At 39.0% G+C, this 17699-nt stretch overlaps 1 protein-coding gene across 4 annotated transcripts in view; it reads right to left on the bottom strand.

Annotated features, from left to right (window-relative positions):
- RBM46 (RNA binding motif protein 46) overlaps nucleotides 1-2572 on the bottom strand; it is a 58442-nt gene extending 55870 nt beyond the window's left edge. For 2 of the 4 annotated variants that reach the window (XM_011970477.1, XM_011970475.1), the window contains exon 1: nucleotides 2354-2572. The gene's annotated coding sequence lies outside the window, so the exon portion shown is untranslated. Of the gene's footprint in view, nucleotides 1-1859; nucleotides 1968-2114; nucleotides 2276-2353 lie in introns of those variants that run through there. The other 2 variants (XM_011970478.1, XM_011970476.1) reach the window with 2 other exon arrangements.
- Between the last annotated feature and the right edge of the window lie 15127 nt (nucleotides 2573-17699).

Below are 17699 nucleotides of genomic sequence, written 5' to 3'. Positions count from 1 at the left end.
AGAGTACATTTTATTGCTAGAAGTTAAATATATAATGGATAAGTTTTAATATTAAGTTTAAATTTGGAATGACTTAAAACTTGAGCTACTTTAAAAAACTGTAAGTAATACTTTTAAAAAATATTGCTTTGAACACGAAGGTGTATATGCTCTTTGAATTCAGGATAAAGATATCTACATATTCTTGTCCAAATTAAGTGCACCATTCTTCACACAAGGTCTTTGATAATCTGTTATTTTAAATCTGTTACCAATCTGAACACAGAGATAATATTTTCTTGCCTCATCAACCTTCGGGTAGTAAAATGAGAAATGATATTCGGCATTAATATGCAAATCTGGGCAATTTTTACAGCAATTACTTGATTTGTATTCACAAACTCTACTTAAACTGACATGTCTTCCTTCTAACAATAAAATAACACCATTAAACCTGAGGCTTAATTTCAGTCCATAAACTGGCTTTGCTCTCGTTATCAATAATTCTTATTTCATGATATATCCAGTAATGCACATGTTTTAAGTGTTGATATGTATATTTGGCAATAATATTCAAGTCCATTACTCCAATCTAAGTGAAAATTAGCAATCAAAGCAGTGCCTTAAGCAGAAAGCATTAATATTTAGTGACTGCAGCACTAATAGTCATCTTTGTCTACAAAGATGCAAACAAATTTTATTAACAATGCAAACAGATGCAGACAGATGCAAACAAAGTAGAATGTTTTAAATGTGTGCCCTGAAAACAAATTTATCATTAGACCCCCATAAGGAGATCCAAACGGAAGTCTGTCAAACTGTATATACATTATGGTGATTCTTGCAATGAAAATATCTTCCCATTATTTAAATAAGCAAAATTCTACCGACACTTGAACATGACCTTTATATGTTATTCTCCTTATACATGCAACATATCCTGCTTCCTGGTTATAACGCCATTCTCAAACACAAAATCAGGCCAATTTTAGAAGCCAAGACTTAGAAAAAACTCCGCGGCGATGGCTCACGCCTGTAATCCCAGCACTTTGGGATCTCGAGGCGGGTGGATCATGAGGTCCAGAGAGCGAGACCATCCTGGCCAACATAGTCTCTACTAAGAATACAAAAATTAGCTGGGCGTGGTGGCGCGCGCCTGTAGTCCCAGCTACTGCCGGAGGCTGAGGCAGGAGAATCACTTGAACCCGGGAGGCGAAGGTTGCAGTGAGCCGAGATCCTGCCACTGCTCTCCCGCCTGGGCGACAGAGCGAGACTCCGTCTCAAAAAAACAAAAAAACAAAAAAACAAAAAAATCTAAAAAATTCCTTATGATATTTCCTCTTTGATATCTGCCTATATTAGGATTACCATATAACGTAAAGGATACGGGAAATTTATCAAGAATGTAAAGACAGTTAAAGCTTAAAGAACTTAAATATTACCTAAGCTAAATTTACACAGGATAAAATTGGTGCCCATATAAATCAAGAAGCTTCGCAACGTCTCAGAATATTAACGCCAGGATTATTAAATCCCGCGCCTCCTGACTCCGGGTTCTGCGATTTTTCCAGTAGCTCAAAAGAAACATTTTTAAATTAGTGGTTTAAAAACTACCAGATGTCAGGAAACAAAGGTGGTGCCACGACGCGTACTGCCGTCCGTATGTTGGGAGACTGGCGAGCTACTTCCCTGAACACCCGCGGCCTTCCACTGCCCACAGCCCAGCACACAGGAGGTACTCGGGGAAGAGACAGAAAAGAGACAACGGCAGAGGAAAGTTCGAGGCTAAGCCCCGTCTAGAACGCCATGAAAACGACGAGGAACCTGCTAAAGCTCACCCAACCTGAATTCAATTCTGAAACGAGACTGCTTAATCTCACCCAGCCGTCGGGACGCCCCAGACGGCGTCCCAAAGCCTCCAGGTGACGCGCGGGCCCAACAGCTAGGCGGCGGCCCGGGCCTGCAGCGGTCGTTGGTCGTCGGCTGGAGCGTGTCAGGAGAACACGGAAGGCACCATAGGTGAGAAGCGGCCGGAAGGCAGCGGGGGAGAGCGGAAATAAGGCGGAGAGCACACTGCGCCGCGGGGCGGAAGAAGCCGCCAGACGCGCCAAAGAGACTGGCCGCTGGGCCCTCACCATGCAGCGCCTGGGTGACTGGGAGGGCGCCTTCCGGCAGGATGCTGCCGGGGCGGGAGGCAGCGTCTCGGACACTTGCTCTCCCACTGCTCGACGGGGCTGGGGAAGGACGCGGGGTGAAGCCCGCAGCCACCGCCTCCAGCCCCCACTGTGTATTTGCCCTGAGAATGAGCCGGGCACTGTCTCCAGCCGTTAGCAGTGGTTTGGTAGTGACCCCGTTTCCCCTTTCCCCTCCTCACCCCTTGGGGTCTCCAAATGTTGGTCCTAAATCTCGGGGACCAACGACCAAAAACTGCCGCCACCGTTTAGGGGACCAGTCGGTCAGAGCGGGGGGTCGCCGCAGGAGGAGGGGAGCCCACCAGGAGCGCTCGCGCTAGTCCTCGTGTCTCCACTCGTTTCCCAGCGCGCACCGCGCGCAGTGGCCTAAGCAGCCCCACGAGGAGTGGAGCCTCGGCCAATCAGGAATTAGCTTCGGGGCGGGGCGAGGAGGGGAGAGTGGGGGTAAAGTTTAAATGAGGCTCTTGGGCTAGTCAAAGTGCTTGGAGTGACAGGCAGTTCGAGCAATTGGGGTGAAGAGAACGGTTTTTAGAGTGTGGGTGGGCACGGAATAATAAATGAAGGTCCTGCTTGCATTGTTTAGGTGTTTGAAGACAAGGGCTATAATGTGAAATTCCGTAGTTAAGAGAAAACATACATGCATCGTAATGGTTCTTTTTCTTGTTTGATGTAGTTTTCTTGTCTTAAACTGCTAGTTTGACGCAAAACAACCACGTATATCCGTAGACCTTTGAAATTAGGGGCTGGGGGGAGGGGGGTTATAAAGCTAAAAGATGGATTTGCAAATAGGACTAAAAGTATAAAGTATAAGTGATTTAAATGACTAAGAAAATGGGTTAAATTAGGAGACCTAGCAATAGGCCTGACACTGCCACTAATCAGCTTGCAGACATATTTGGCAGAGGCAAACTGCCGAACTGGGTTCTATGCTCGTGTAAAACCAACTTTCACAGATAGGGTTGTTTGGCATTCTGTATGCATAACTTCAATTTTGCTTCCTTTGAAGACAGCTCGAGATTGAATGCAGACAAGGAAAGAAAAAACCACCTTCAGGAACCAACTGTTTATAGATAATATTAGATTCATGGAATATTAGACAATAAAGAACCTAGCTCATGTAGATTCACTAACAAGGAACTTCTTGCGCGGAATAATCACCGAGTAACACAGGTCTCCTTATTCCCAACCTCAAGGTTATTTCTTCCACATTAACTACTAACGTATTTTCTCCATATGTTCAAGGAACTAATGAATGTCTACCGATTTAAATTTTGTTGACAAAGTTTATTTTTAATTTTTAAATATACTACAACAGTGAGGAATTAGCAGGGACTTTGGAGCCAGACAGACCCTGTTTAAAGTGGGGATTGTGAGGATAAAATAATAAATGATATTAAGAAATATTGAGCACTTTCAGATGCCAGAAACAATCCTAAGGGCTTTTCGTATTTTCATTTAATTCTCACAGTAACTTTGGTAAAGTTACTAGCCCTACTTTGCAGATGGGGAAACAGATGCAGAAACCGTAAGTAGTTTGGACAAAGTCGTATAGCAAGTAAGTGGCTCCAGTTTGAAACCTACAGACATAATTACTATACTATACTGTCTCAAAATATGTCCAGAAACAAGTGGAAAACTTGGCGTAATACTAGATGCACACTGGAAGCTCAACAAATATTTTTTGTAAGCTGTCTGCCCTTTAGTCAATGAATACAAATGTCATTTTATATAAGATGTGTGCATTCAAAATAAAGCAACTGGGAAACCTAGACTGATAGACCTGGTTGGCTTTGTTTGACTGTCACCAATTCTCTACCTCGGAAACTGTGATTGTTATATTGATTACTATTTGTTGCTGCTCTTTTATTTCTCCAGAAAAAGATTCTCCGCATTCTTCATTTTCATGTCGGTACCTTCTCAGTTCCCAGTAATTAATTCTAAATACGTGTGTTTAAGGTGAAACTAGCTGAAATGAGGTTAGGCATATTACTGTAAATTTAAAACGAGTAATTTCTAGGAATTGCTGTAAGATCCTTAAGGAGTCACTAGGTGGAGATGTTGTGAGGTACAAAGATTGTTCTTGGAAATAGCCTGAAGGATTGTTGAACATTGCTGGTTTTCTTGTTTCCCTTTTTTCTTTTTTTTTTTTTTCCTCAAGTATAAAGAAAACCAAATAGACAAGGGCTTCTCAACAGGCGTTATAGTCAGACCATAGAACCTTGCCATAGATGAGACAGTGTTGTTTAAAGACCCTTCCCATACTTAACATTGTATGTCATTTTGGTTAGATTTCTTCTAAGATTTTATTATCCAAAAGTTTATTAACAGGTATACTTTTCAAATGCTATAAAAACTAATTTCTGCGTGTACAATTAAAGAAATGGCCTTTAACTTTATTTCTCAAGGCGGCCAGAGAAAGAGATCCAAAACACTTTTATCAGCTAGAATTCTTCAGTAACAGATTCCAAATTAGGATTTGTTTTAAGATTATTTGAGCTTATGGGAAAAGGTAATCCAAATGAGTAAGAAGGAAGAAGATCAGCAATGTAAAGGTGTTTGTGACTAAAAAGAAAAGTTGAAAGATACTTGGCATATGAGGGAGAAAATAGAAGGGGATCTCTGCAAACACCAGAAAGAGAAATAATAGTGACTGTGTGACATGGGAAGTAAAAGTTATCAATAAAAAATTGGAAGGAGCCGGGTGTGGTGGCACACACCTGTAGTCCTAACTACTCTGAGTTAGGCTGAGACAAGAGGATTGCTTAAGCCCAGGAGTTTGAGGCTGCAGTGAGCTGTGACCGTGCCACAGCACTCCAGCCTGGATGATAGAGCGAAACCCTGTCTCAGAAAAAAAAAAAAAAAAAAAGGAAGAGATGCAAAATACAAGTGGTTAAAAATAGTCTGAATACGTGTATTTTCCCCATATGAAATGCAAGCTTTTCTATTACTTGGAAGTTATTTTCATATACATTCTGCAAAATACAACCCCCCACAAAGGAAAGAGAAGCAATGGGAAATCTTTAAAATGTTTCAAATCCAACTTAGTCCTCTGTTCCATATAAACGAGCCTGTGCAGTGGTCTGGTTTATTTTCCATGTGTTGGAGCTTCTTCAGCTTCCTTTATCACTGTGGCAGTGATGACTCAGATCCACCAAAAACATGGCAACTACTTGCATGTTTATAGAATTAATGATCTGTAGCACATCACTCAGGAGCAAGGAACTCTTTAATGTGGTGACTCTTCAACTGAAATATCATCTCAAACCTGTTTTGGAAGTGTGGATTTGGGGTTTTGTTTTATTTTATGTGTGTAGTAAGTATGTTTATTCTAATTCACTGACCCTTACTTTCTTATCCTAGTTTAATGCATTCTGCCTGACAGACGAATTTGAATTTTTCATTATACTGGAAGGTGAGCATCAGCACCAAGATGACTATATGTGGCGGGACAGGTGCGTTAACATTGCTTTTTTCCAGTTATGGTGATGAGCCATATTTACATCCTGTCAGTGTACCTCCTATGATTAACACTTCCCAAGGCAGCAAATCAGAACTTGAGATCTTTTTCACATGTAGCTAATGGCCTATATATGGACCAAACCCATGACCAAGGCCTCAGTTAACGTAGGGGCAAACTAAAGGAAGTACTTGTAAAGCTAACCCTTTTCAGATTGGTATTAGTTATTAGTTAACATCAGGATACACTTATCTAATTATTAAAAATAAATACATAAATAAACCACAATAATAGAAATAGGTGATGCCAGAGGAAATACGCTTATTTTTCCCTGAGAGATCTAGGATTAACTCACAACATAAGAAACTAATATATGTAATAAAAAAATAAGTTTCTGATAGTGAAGACTGATTAAAAGTTTAACCACTTTGGTTGAGAGAGAATGTGATTAAATCTTTCCTGTCTCATCTCACTGGATAAGTTTGGGAGCATGCTTCCCTGGGTAACAAGTTACAATGAAAACTAGAGCTGTAAGGCACCTTAGCAACCATTTAGCTGGGAAAGCTGAAATTAACTTGCCCCAAACCAAAAAGCCAGTTAGTGGCAATACTGGATCTCCAGCTCCTCTCTTCTAACTTTCATTCTGACACTCTGGTTCTCCCAGAAACTTTTAAATTGCTTTTTAAGTTTTTTTAAGCCATCGTAAATATATTCCATGAAGAAAACTATTTTGGTTGAGGACAACAAGGCCAGCATTGGTTCAGGCACTTAGGTACACCTGGCCATGAAGGATGTGCGAGGCAAAGCACTTTCTTAGAAATGACATTTCTCTCTTAGCACTCAATGGATGGCATCTTCCCTAGATGATTCTAGCTGTGACATTTTAACTCTGTCATTCATCACTGCAGAGGAAGCAGAGAGAGACTCCTGCTTGGTGCCCAAGAGGGCACTTTGCTTGCATTTCTCAAATGCAGGAAATAAGGAGAGTCCATGGAACTCGAAGGGGAAGGAGGAATGCCATTATGACCCATAAGGCGGTCTGGGTTCTAAACTAAGCATCAGATCTTTCTAACGAATCACTGTATCTCTCTTAATTTGCATTGGTCAGCTTGTATGCACAGTCACTGGGACATCCCTGAAATCACTGGCTTTTTATGTTTTACCACCTTTTACTTATTCCACTCCAATTCTGATTCTTACTAAATTAGATGCATTTCTCTCAACCTGTGTCTTAACAACACTGAATTACTAAACCCTTCTGATGGAAAAAAAGAAAAAAGGCCAAAGAGCTATCTTGTTCTGCTGTGAGAATAATTAATTCAAATGTAAACTTTTGAAACATCTACAATCTGTAATTCTGGTTTTCATTAAGACTGCATCCTGTGGCCCTATGTATGTGGGGCAGGCTAACCAGAATGATTTAGAACTTCTTCTCTGGTGCAGTCCGGTAGCTCTGTGTAGAGCCAATAGAGGTCTTTAGTTCTATTAACAAATGTTATTCTATGAGATAGAATAACTCTGTAGTATGTGTTTAGTGGGGTAAAGATTGGGTGAGTAGAGGTTCAAGGGTTAAGAAGGGGAGTGATAAGTGGAATGACTATAAGATGTAAATTCAGAATGATTGCTTTGTTTAAGAACAGATATCAATGACATAAAATTATATTAAAATTTTACATAGCTTTATTTTTTCTTACTACTTATTTACTAAATGTAGCAAATAGTTACATATATTTTATAGTTTATAGGTGTAGAAAAGCCTCATATATATGTTACATGCAGAATAGTGTAATGTAAAAAAACAAACACTGGAATTAGAGTCAGAAAAGCTATATGAAAATTTCAGCTCTTCTCTTGCCTGGTTGTGCATAGCCTTAGTCAACTCCCATAACCTCTCTGATCTTGTTTCTACAGTCGTAAAGCGAACAGAAACCAGTTCTCTCACAGGTGTGGAGGATAACAGGAAATAGCAGGTGAAAATACTACGCGCTGTACTAGCCACTTCATTGTTGGCATGTGAGATTTTTAGTGTCTCTTGAATTGTTTGTTTACAATAATTTTAGAAATTTAAAAAGTAAAGTACCACATACTTTATCACATCCCAAAATTTACTATTGTTAACATATGGTCATATTTGCCTTATTTTTTTTATTAAAAGAAAGTCTATAGACCACATATAATAACGTTAGACTCTCCCTTTGGCCGTCATCCCTAATCCCATTCACTCCCTTTTCCCATTGATTCGTTCATTTATTCAACATGTATTTACAGTGTGCCTACTATATGCCAGAGGGCCTACTGTGTGCCAGGCACTGTGCTGGTTGCTAGGATGGGATTTATGTTGATCAAGACAGACAAAAATTATTCTCTTCACTTTACTCCAGCTACACCAACTCCTGAGTGTTTCTCACTATACAAGGCACAGTTCTGTTTTGGAACTAATATTCTTGCTTTTCCAAGATCCTGGAATGTGCTTCCTCTGCATAGTCAAGTAGCTGGCTATTTTGCTTTTTTAAAGGCTTTATTCAAATTTCACTTCCTCAGTAAGACCTTCCATGGCCATATTATATTAATAACATCCTTCTTCTGCATCACACATACAAGGTCTATCTCTGCATTATTTTTCTCCACAGCACTTCTCACATCTAACTCTCTATATTTCATGTGTCTTATTATCTGTCTCCCCTACTAAAAATAGGACCCAAGAGGGTGGAGATTTTTGTCTATCTTATTCATCACTTTATCTCCAGTGCCCAGTACAGTTCCGTTGATAATTATTTGTCAAATGAATGAAGGAATGAAAAATCAGAGCAGTTTATTTTCCTCCCGAATTTTAATCCTCAAAGCGACCTAATGAAAGTTTAATTCCTATGTGATTTCCCAAATTACTAATATATAGACATCATTTCCTTTTTTCTGCTTCTACAGAAAAGTTAGAATACTTAACTTTCAAAATAGGAGTGGAATGACATTTGTAATGTCGAGAGTTTAGAGAAGACTTTGCTAAAGTATGTTGAAATCGATGGGTATGTGACTCTAAAATTAGGTTTTAGACAGTCTGTGCGGCTCTCATTAATTTATCCCTTGATGGAAATTATGGTGAAGCTTAAATTCCTGCAGATCCCAAAGGAAAATTTTCAGCCAGCCTTCTCTTTAACCTCTGGAAGTATTCTTAACTGGCACAGAGGACTTCATCTTCTTCATCACTGGAAGAGTGGTTCAAGGGCATATTCAACATTGCTCAACAAATCTGGAACTTTCTGATTGCTGAACATGATAGCAAGTCTAATTAGTTGTACTTTAAAACAGTTTCTGAAAAGTGATAAGGTGGAAATACAGTGGGCTTTGGAATGAGACAGGTCAAATGCTGTTAGTGTAACTTCGTACATGAATTATTTAGTTTCCTGAGTCTCCACTTTTACATCAGTCACTTTTTTTTTTTAAGCAATATTGTCTACCTTGTCTGATTGTTGTCTGGAATAAGTAAGATACTGTGTCAGTCATGATGGGCAGGTTATGCTGCAATAATAGACAGTTTCACAAAATGCAGCTTAAAACAACAAAGTGTATTTCTCTCTGGAGCTGTGGTATCTGTAGCTCTGATCCCAAGCAGTTATCCTTCAGCTCTTTACTCAGGAATCAAGACTGATGGAGCATCACTGGTTGTTACGTTGCAGGTTGCCATGGCAGAGAGAAAGGAGACTCTGCAGGATCCCGCATGGGCAAGTCAGTGTTAGGTTCTAAAATGGCAAGTCTTTTTCAGGTACAGACTGTGATACAGGTGGTGGTCAATTTCAGATTCACCATATATTCTAAGAAGTTGGTTCAGGGTCCTTCTCTCCCTCATGCAGGTTACCTTCTGGGACATTCCAGCATCTGCAGGGCCCTTAGGATTACATGTACCCATGTACCTGCCCCTTTCTGGCATGGAACCTGAGAATGGACAATCATAGTCTGGTGGATGATCAGCCCATCTTTGATCAACTTCCAGATCTGCTGGCTGTTTGGTTGGTTTCACTGGGATCCTATGAGGCTTTTTTGTCATGGCAGAGGATGCTGGAGGCAAGCCTCTTCAGTTTCCTGAGCAATATGCACGGCTGTGACCACAGTACTCAAAGAAAAATAACATACCTGATTTTTTTCTCTTAAAAATTACATTATCTTTTAGATAAATGAGAATCAAGCAGATTCTCCTGGAACACATCCACAGGCTGAAGGCAGAGAAGGCCTACAGGAAGCCACTGGCTAACCAGATAGGCCCCCAAGATTAAGACCAAGGAAGTACAGGAGTGCCCCGAGGAGCCGCTTCAGGCCAAGAAGGAGGTAACCAAGACTCTGTCCAAGCAGGAAGAGATCAAGTCGTGAAGGTCCCCCTCTCTTACGTAAGCACAGTGTTGATATAGTTTGGCTCTGTGTCCCCACCCAAATCTCATTTCAAGTTGTAATCCCTGTGAGTCGAGGGAGGGTCCTGGTGGCAGGTGATTGGGTCATGGCGGCAGTTTCCCCCATGCTGTTATCATGATAGGGAGTTCTCACAAGATCTGATGGTTTAAAAGTGGCAGGTTCCCCTGGGCTCTCTCTTTCTTCTGCTGCTTTGTGAAGAAAGTGCTTTCTTCCCCTTCATCTTCTGCCATAATTGTAAGTTTCCTGAGGTGTCCTCAGCTATAGGGAACTGCAAGTCAATTAAACCTCTTTTTAAAATAAATTATCCAGTCTCAGGTAGTATAGCAATGTGAAAATGGGCTAGTTATATCTATCAGTCACTCAGTAAAACAGGCCTTCATTTGCCGTAAGAAAAAAGATTAACGTTGTAATTAGCCAAATAAATGTATGTGTTGGATTTTGTTTTAATAAGGCATGTGTGAGTTGATTATGTACCATTTGTTGTCATGTCTGAACACAGCCTCCTGTGATATGTATGCACAAGGTTAAAAAAAGCACAAAACCTAGATACTGTTTAGGCTGAGAACTAGAATGACCACAGTGGGGGTCAGCTTCTCATCTGTGGAGTGGACACTGTTGGGTAAAGTTAATAAGAAGTCACTCAGTAAAGATTTAACACTAGATTTGTCTTTACAGTAGAAACTTACGTCACTAATTCAGATTAAAAGGAGGAAAAGAGATTTTATCTTGAGAAAAAATTAAAGTATTTTATATGTCCAGACTAACAATAAGCATTTACAATTTTATACAGAAATTTGAACAATAAATTCTGACCAAATGGCTTCTTTTGAGAACAGACTTATTGAATACATAAGAGTGATTTACAGTTAGCATACTTGCAAGTAAATGGGTATAAATAAATGACTTCTTTAGAAGTGTTTGGGATCCTTAAATGATTGTCTAAAGTAATTTAAATATTCTGTCTTATACCCTTGGGCATGCTACTGATTTTTTAAAACTCTTGCAGAATTAAACCTTAGCCCATCCCTGTCAGGCATGTCACAAAATACAAATTGTTGAGGTCTGAATTAATGAGACTTTAGGTATTTCAGTACATAATTTAAAGCCACTATGTTACCAGTGTTAATAGTGACAAGGGAATAAGCAAATTGAATGTGTTACCAATTGTTAATTCTTACTGAGGTTGCCAATTTGCAGATTAAGAACTTAATAGAGGAAGTAGGGATTTAACACAATAGGAGAAGATACTGTATGAGGTCTTTCATTTTTTCCCTTTCCCATCTCCTATGATAGATTTATTAATTTTCTGCTGATATGAAAATTATATGTTCTATTTGACTAACCCTCTACAATCTATACCTATCAACATTTGTGTTTTCTTTCTGATTAAGACAGGGACTTCAGAACTCTGTCAGTTCCCTCTTTTCTTCCACTCTTCCCCAGTCAAACTACACACGCCTGCTTTGTTGCTGTTACGTGGAATTTTAGTTTCGGATCATCACACACACACACACACACACACACATTTTTTTCTTATAAATTATTTAAATTAGTTATTTATTCAACCCTTAATCCCTTATGACTGCCTAGATTTATTTCTCTTAGTATATTTTTTCCAATCATCTTTTCAAAATTGGGCTTTGAATACAAACTTTCTGAGCCTTGAATGTCTGACATCATATTTCTTGCTCCATCATTTTTAGATATTAGTTTTTCTGGGTATAAATTCTTTTTACATCAGTACCTTGAAATAGTACTTCATTATCGTTTTGCCTCTGGTATTATGATGGACAAGTCTGAGGTCAACCTAATCTTTTGCTTTTGAAGATTTTATATTCTTCCTTTCTGTAATTTATTATTTCTCTCTTGTTGATCTTAAATTTTATCACAATGTGTCAAGGTATAGGGATTTTTTCATCTATTTTGTTTAGTTCTCTATGATAATCCATTTGAAGATTGAAATCTGAAGGATCAGAGATTTTATCTTTCTTTGATTCTAGAATATTGTCAGTCTTTGAATATTTCCTTCTTTCTACCTAATTGTTTTTCTTATCAAGGATTGCTGTGAGTTACATGACATGTTTGCTTCTTTCCTACAGTTCCCACAAATAGCTCTTTTGTATTTCCTACTCCTTAAAATAATAATAGCTTATATTTATGCAGAATTAGCTATTTGCCAGAAACTCTTACACGTACTGTGCATATATTAACTCATTTAATCCTCATTACAATCATACAGTGTAGGTACTATTGTTATCTACCCATTTTATAGATGAAAAATAAGTCATCACATATTAGTTAAGTGAATTGCTCAGAGTGTTTCAGCTAATATTTGGCAGAGTTGAGATTTGAACCCAGGCTTTGGGATCCAGGGTTCACACTTTTAACCACTATGCCATGTGGCCTTTTATTTATCCCTGCTGCTATTGGTAAAGTTCTTTGACTTTGTAACTTTCAGCTCCTAATTAACTTATTGATTGTATCTATTCTACTATTTATCTTTCCTGTTGAGTTTTTATTTTAAATCATATTTTTAATACACAACTGTGTCCACCTGTTTGTTTGTTTTTTTTCTTAAATAACTACTAGTTCTTGCTTCGTGTTACTGTTAGTCTTATTTCTTGGAGAATATATGTTAGCTTATTTTCATTTGGAAGATATTAACTTAATCTACTATAGTTTGTTTATTGTGTAGGTGTTGCCCTATTTAGTTATCTAATATTCTTTGTGAGTTTATAGTCACATCTGCAGTCTTCATTAGTAATGTGAATTGGCGGTAAAGGACAGTGTACCCTTCTTGGTTATTTAAGGAGTAAGCAGCTGGCCATAAGCCAGTAGAGTCTGCCTGTGTTTTAGTCATAGTACCCAGTGCTCGTGGAATGAATATAGAAGAAGGGACAACTCCAGGACCTGCCTCTATTTTCTACTCTTCACCACAGCCAGCACAACCCTGATGTAACTCTCCCACTAGGTGCCATAGCTAGTGCTGACATTTTCCTGCTTCTCAGTGTCAAAGTTGTATTCCACCCAGTAGAATTTGAGGGAATGAAATTATATCACACAAGCTCTTCCCAAAATTTATCCCACGATCATGTCCACCCTGCTACATCTTGACTGCTGTTTTATGCCAAAACATTTTTAGTATTCTCAGGGTTTCTCACATTTTTAACAATAGGTTTTTAGATCCTTTGAGGTCTGTCTTGAAATTATGACATCTCCAGGGTTTGGTCCTGGGAAACTGCTTGCTGCCAATGCAAAGTAGCCATCTAATGAGGAACCAGAAACCCTGAACTCAGTCGTTAAATAAAGACAGAAGTGGGAAGATAACTTTTTTGATATAATACAAATAAACAATTCATAATGTAAGTGAAGATTATCCCTCAGAAGTACTCAGTTGATAAACTTATTTTGTCATTTCTTGCTAATGGTACATACCAACCTGTAGGGACAGACTCCAAGGCTTCCCATTTTTTATCACTCCATCTCCTTAGAGGAAGTTTAATGGAAGAAGTATAAGTAGACTATAAATGGAACTTGGCTTCTATAACCATCTTCTGCTATTCTTTCTTTCTCTTTTCCCATGATGTAATTAGGGTGACCTGGAATACCGGAAAGTGGGCATGATGGGGTCCGGGGGGATGAAAGGCTGATTATGGATTTGGTTTTATAACCCTGGCCCCAACAAACTGACCTGGTAAACACTGGACAAACGTGGCAGCACTGGGTTTTCATTCTCTTATTAATTTTGATGATGTTTGAAGAAGTAATTAAAAATGGCTTATTTTCAGAAAAGTGATCCTATTTTTCCCATTTATTAAAATCCTAAAAGATTAGGTTTAAAATAATGTATTTTATGAAGTTTAACAGATGTTTTATCTTCTGGACAGAAACACACAAGGAAGATGAAACATTTAATAAAAGGAGAAAATACAGGCCAGGCGGGGTGGCTCACACCTGTAATCCTAGCACTTTGGGAGGCCAAGGTAGGTGGATCACCTGAGGTCAGGAGTTCAAGACTGACCAACATGGTGAAACCCCATCTCTACTAAAAAAAAAAAAAATACAATATGAGCCAAGCATGGTAGTGCATGCCTGTAATCCGAGCTGCTTGGGAGGCTGAGGCAGGAGAATCACCTGAACCTGGGAGGTGGAGGTTGCAGTGAGCCAAGATCACACCATTGTACTCCAGCCTGGGAAACAAGAGTGAAACTCCGTCTTAAAAACGCAAAAAGGAGAAAATACAAACCATAACTATCATTTATTGAGCACTTACTTTGCTAGACACTGTACCAGAACTTTGAATATCTTACCTCATTTATTCTTCACTGCAATTCTATGAAAAGTGCTATTATTATCCCCATTTTACCTAAAAGAGAACTAAAGCTTAGAGAGTTTAGGTTTCTTTGTTTTGTTTTGTTTCTGCAATCAGTTTATTGACTTACAGAGTCTGTCAACTTGGGTAAGCTGACAGACTCTATAAGGAATCTGGAAACTCAGGCAAACAGCCAAATTGACTAACCCTATTTTAGAAATGTTGGATAATGAATGTGCTGAAGGATTCAGGTGACTGTTTCCAAAATTTATAGTGAGAATCCCATAGATCACCAGCAGGTATCATCCTTTACTTCTGAGCACCACAAACAACTTCTCATTCAAGTAACTGGTATTTCATTAGCATAATTATCACAGTCATGAATTGCCATAATGTTGGAAAACATATCTGAGAAGTTGGAAGTTTATTTGTAAAGTGATGTCTTGTGTGTGCAGGTATACACATACATACATATATGTTTGTCCATAGGTATATACGTGTGTGTTTATATATATATATATATATAAAATAAGATACCATAGAAACAATACAGTGAGCACTTAATTGCTTGGTGTGTAGGACTGGTTTTTGTTTTCCTCCCCATGAGACTAGTAGTATTGAAGGACTTGGTACACCGACTGGACTCACGCTGTCCTGGTAGCAAGCTCTGGAGGAGACACCAGAGGCAAAATAGCCACCATATTTGAGAAACCGTATTGTCACTGCAAAGCTGCTGCTCATTGTTTTGTGGTTGAGTCATATACCTAGACCTTTCAAAGTAATAGAAAAATGATCTGCCAAGTGTTCCTCAAGGCTGTAAACAATTAAGAAACATTTTCTCGGTAGCTTACAGAAAAAAATTAGGGGTGGAAAAGAAGACTTCTCTTAACAATCTATTTATTCTGCAGACTTTGATGGACCATCTTCCACTATTTGTTATGGTACCAAATCCTGCAGAATACAAGTAAAGATATAATGTATACAATCCCTGTCTCTGATCTGTCTCTAAGATATAATTATAAAATTATATATCGATCTTGTATCTCATGGCAGTTTTTTCAAATTTGATTGTGTCCAAGAATTGTCCTAGGTGATTATCAAAAATGCAGATTTCACAACCCTCATATATTTTAAATCAGGAGAATTAGCAAGTGGCATTAGGTCAGCTGCATATAAGAGAACAATCTAAAATAACTTCAACTGCTTGAATAAGTTAGCAGCTTATTTCCTCTGGAAGAAGACAGTCCAAACCTGACCTACTGGCACCATAGGGACCCCAGGTTCTTTCTGTTTTACTACCACATGTGCCTGGCTTCCGTCCACAGAGGCACCTCATGATCTGGAATGGCTTCTTGTCTCTGGCCATGGTGTCTCCTTCCAGGCTAGCAGCAAGAGAAACAGGAGAAGAAAACTTCATATTCTTTCCCTTTGAAGGAGGCGTCCTGGAATTCCTGCACAGCATATCTCCTTTTATTTGATTGGTCAAAACTTTGTCACATGGAAAAGAAGGCCAAGTGTATGGCTAATTCCACTTAAGTCAAGATCATCTTACTAAAGAGGAAAGGGACTATGATGTTAGGGTAGCTAACTCGTAAGCTCCAGTAGATGTAGAATGTTGCCCCAGGAACCTGAAATTTTAACAAGTTTCCTGAGAAATTCTGATGCAAGTGGCTCATGGAATGCACATTAAGTCACAGTACCATAGGAAATCAGAATAAGGGGGAAATTGGCTGATGTTATGGCGGTTTTTTAAAGTCTATTTGATGGAGGCAAGCGCCAAGGAAAATGTACTCTCCTTTATAAAAAATATTGGAAAATTGGGTATCAGTGTTAATTAAAAATTTTAATTAACTAAGTATTACCTTATTATATGTGTGTTATTATTTCCAAATATTTAGAAGAAACACTGAGCACACACATGTACACACACACAGATTGATCTGTGCAATCTTTCAGGTGGAAAGACAAATGAATCTTTCAGGTGGAATCTTGAACGATGTAAAACCTCAGAATTATCAGTATGATTGCTAATTATAACTGAACAGTTATTTTACATTTCTAGGTTCTGTTTTCAGAAAAAGAGGTGTTCGTTTATAAAACATGCTTTCGTTTGTATTCCTGGATTCTATTTTTAAGGCCACACTTCCCTTTTCCCTCCCTCCTCCTTTCCCTGACAAACAAACTTTCTTGTTCTGCAGCTTTGCCAAAAAAAAAAAAAGAAAGAAAAAACACCTTACAGTCCATATCCTTTCTCTTCATAAACTCATTGCTTTAAAAGAGCCATCACATCTAGTTGCTGTAAGATAAGCCAGTCTGGCCACTACTGGAATTTCCAAAAGTTCCAAAAGTTCAGCAGCTGGGTCAGATCAGTCGAATGGAGTGGCTAGAGGGATTAACAGCCACCCTAGGACTCATGGTGCCACCCAGAAACCACAGGGCCTGGACATGCTTTCCAAAGTTTGGCAGCAGGAGGGCCAAGCAGCTGCTTTGATTCTGACAGCTCAATTGTGGTGCAGAAGCTAGAAGATACAAGGATCTCTTTAATAAACATTAGCAGAAAGAATTGATATGTAGGTAATAGGAGGAACTGTAAGCCTAGAAATACTGTTCAGGGTCGGGCGTGGTGGCTCACGCCTGTAATCTCAGCACTTTGGGAGGCCGAGGCGGGCGGATCACGAGGTCAAGAGATCGAGACCATCCTGGCTGACACTGTGAAATCCCGTCTCTGGGCATGGTGGCAGGTGCTTGTAGTCCCAGCTACTCGGGAGGCTGAGGCAGGAGAATGGCATGAACCTGGGAGGCGGAGCTTGCAGTGAGCCGAGATTCCGCCACTGCACTCCAGCCTGGGCGACAGAGCGAGACTGCATCTCAAAAAAAAAAAAAAAAGAAATACTGTTCAGAATATGAAGGGGGTGATACTACCTATAGCCTCTTGGTTAACATTTATTAACATTATTAACGTTAACCAAGCCCACTGAAGGGCTCAACATACTTTAACCTTCACAGTAATCCTGAGAGGTAAGTAGTAATACCCCCATTTATACCAGAGAAAATTAAAACACATAATTTTCAGTGGATGTAATAACTTTCAATGGGGATCATTTTAATGGAGCAAGACAAAAAAGTCAGACCTTTGTGTTTTATCACAGAGACTTCCCCATGAAGACTGAATAGACTCATCAGAGAATAATGAAATTATGGTGAGGAACTGCACATAAATGTGATCATGTTTGTGAAACAACACAGAAAAATTAGAGAATTGAATAACAAAACTTCCAGTTTAACTAGTTATATTCCCATTAAATCTAGAAATTAGAAAATTTTTCTGACAGTCTCCCATTAAGTTAGATGGTAGACA

This window comes from Mandrillus leucophaeus, unplaced genomic scaffold (genome assembly GCF_000951045.1).
Source record: "Mandrillus leucophaeus isolate KB7577 unplaced genomic scaffold, Mleu.le_1.0 Scaffold95, whole genome shotgun sequence".
Classification (NCBI taxonomy): Eukaryota; Metazoa; Chordata; class Mammalia; order Primates; family Cercopithecidae; genus Mandrillus; species Mandrillus leucophaeus.
Note: the sequence above shows the minus strand (reverse complement) of the source record. Positions and strands in the feature narration are given on the sequence as shown.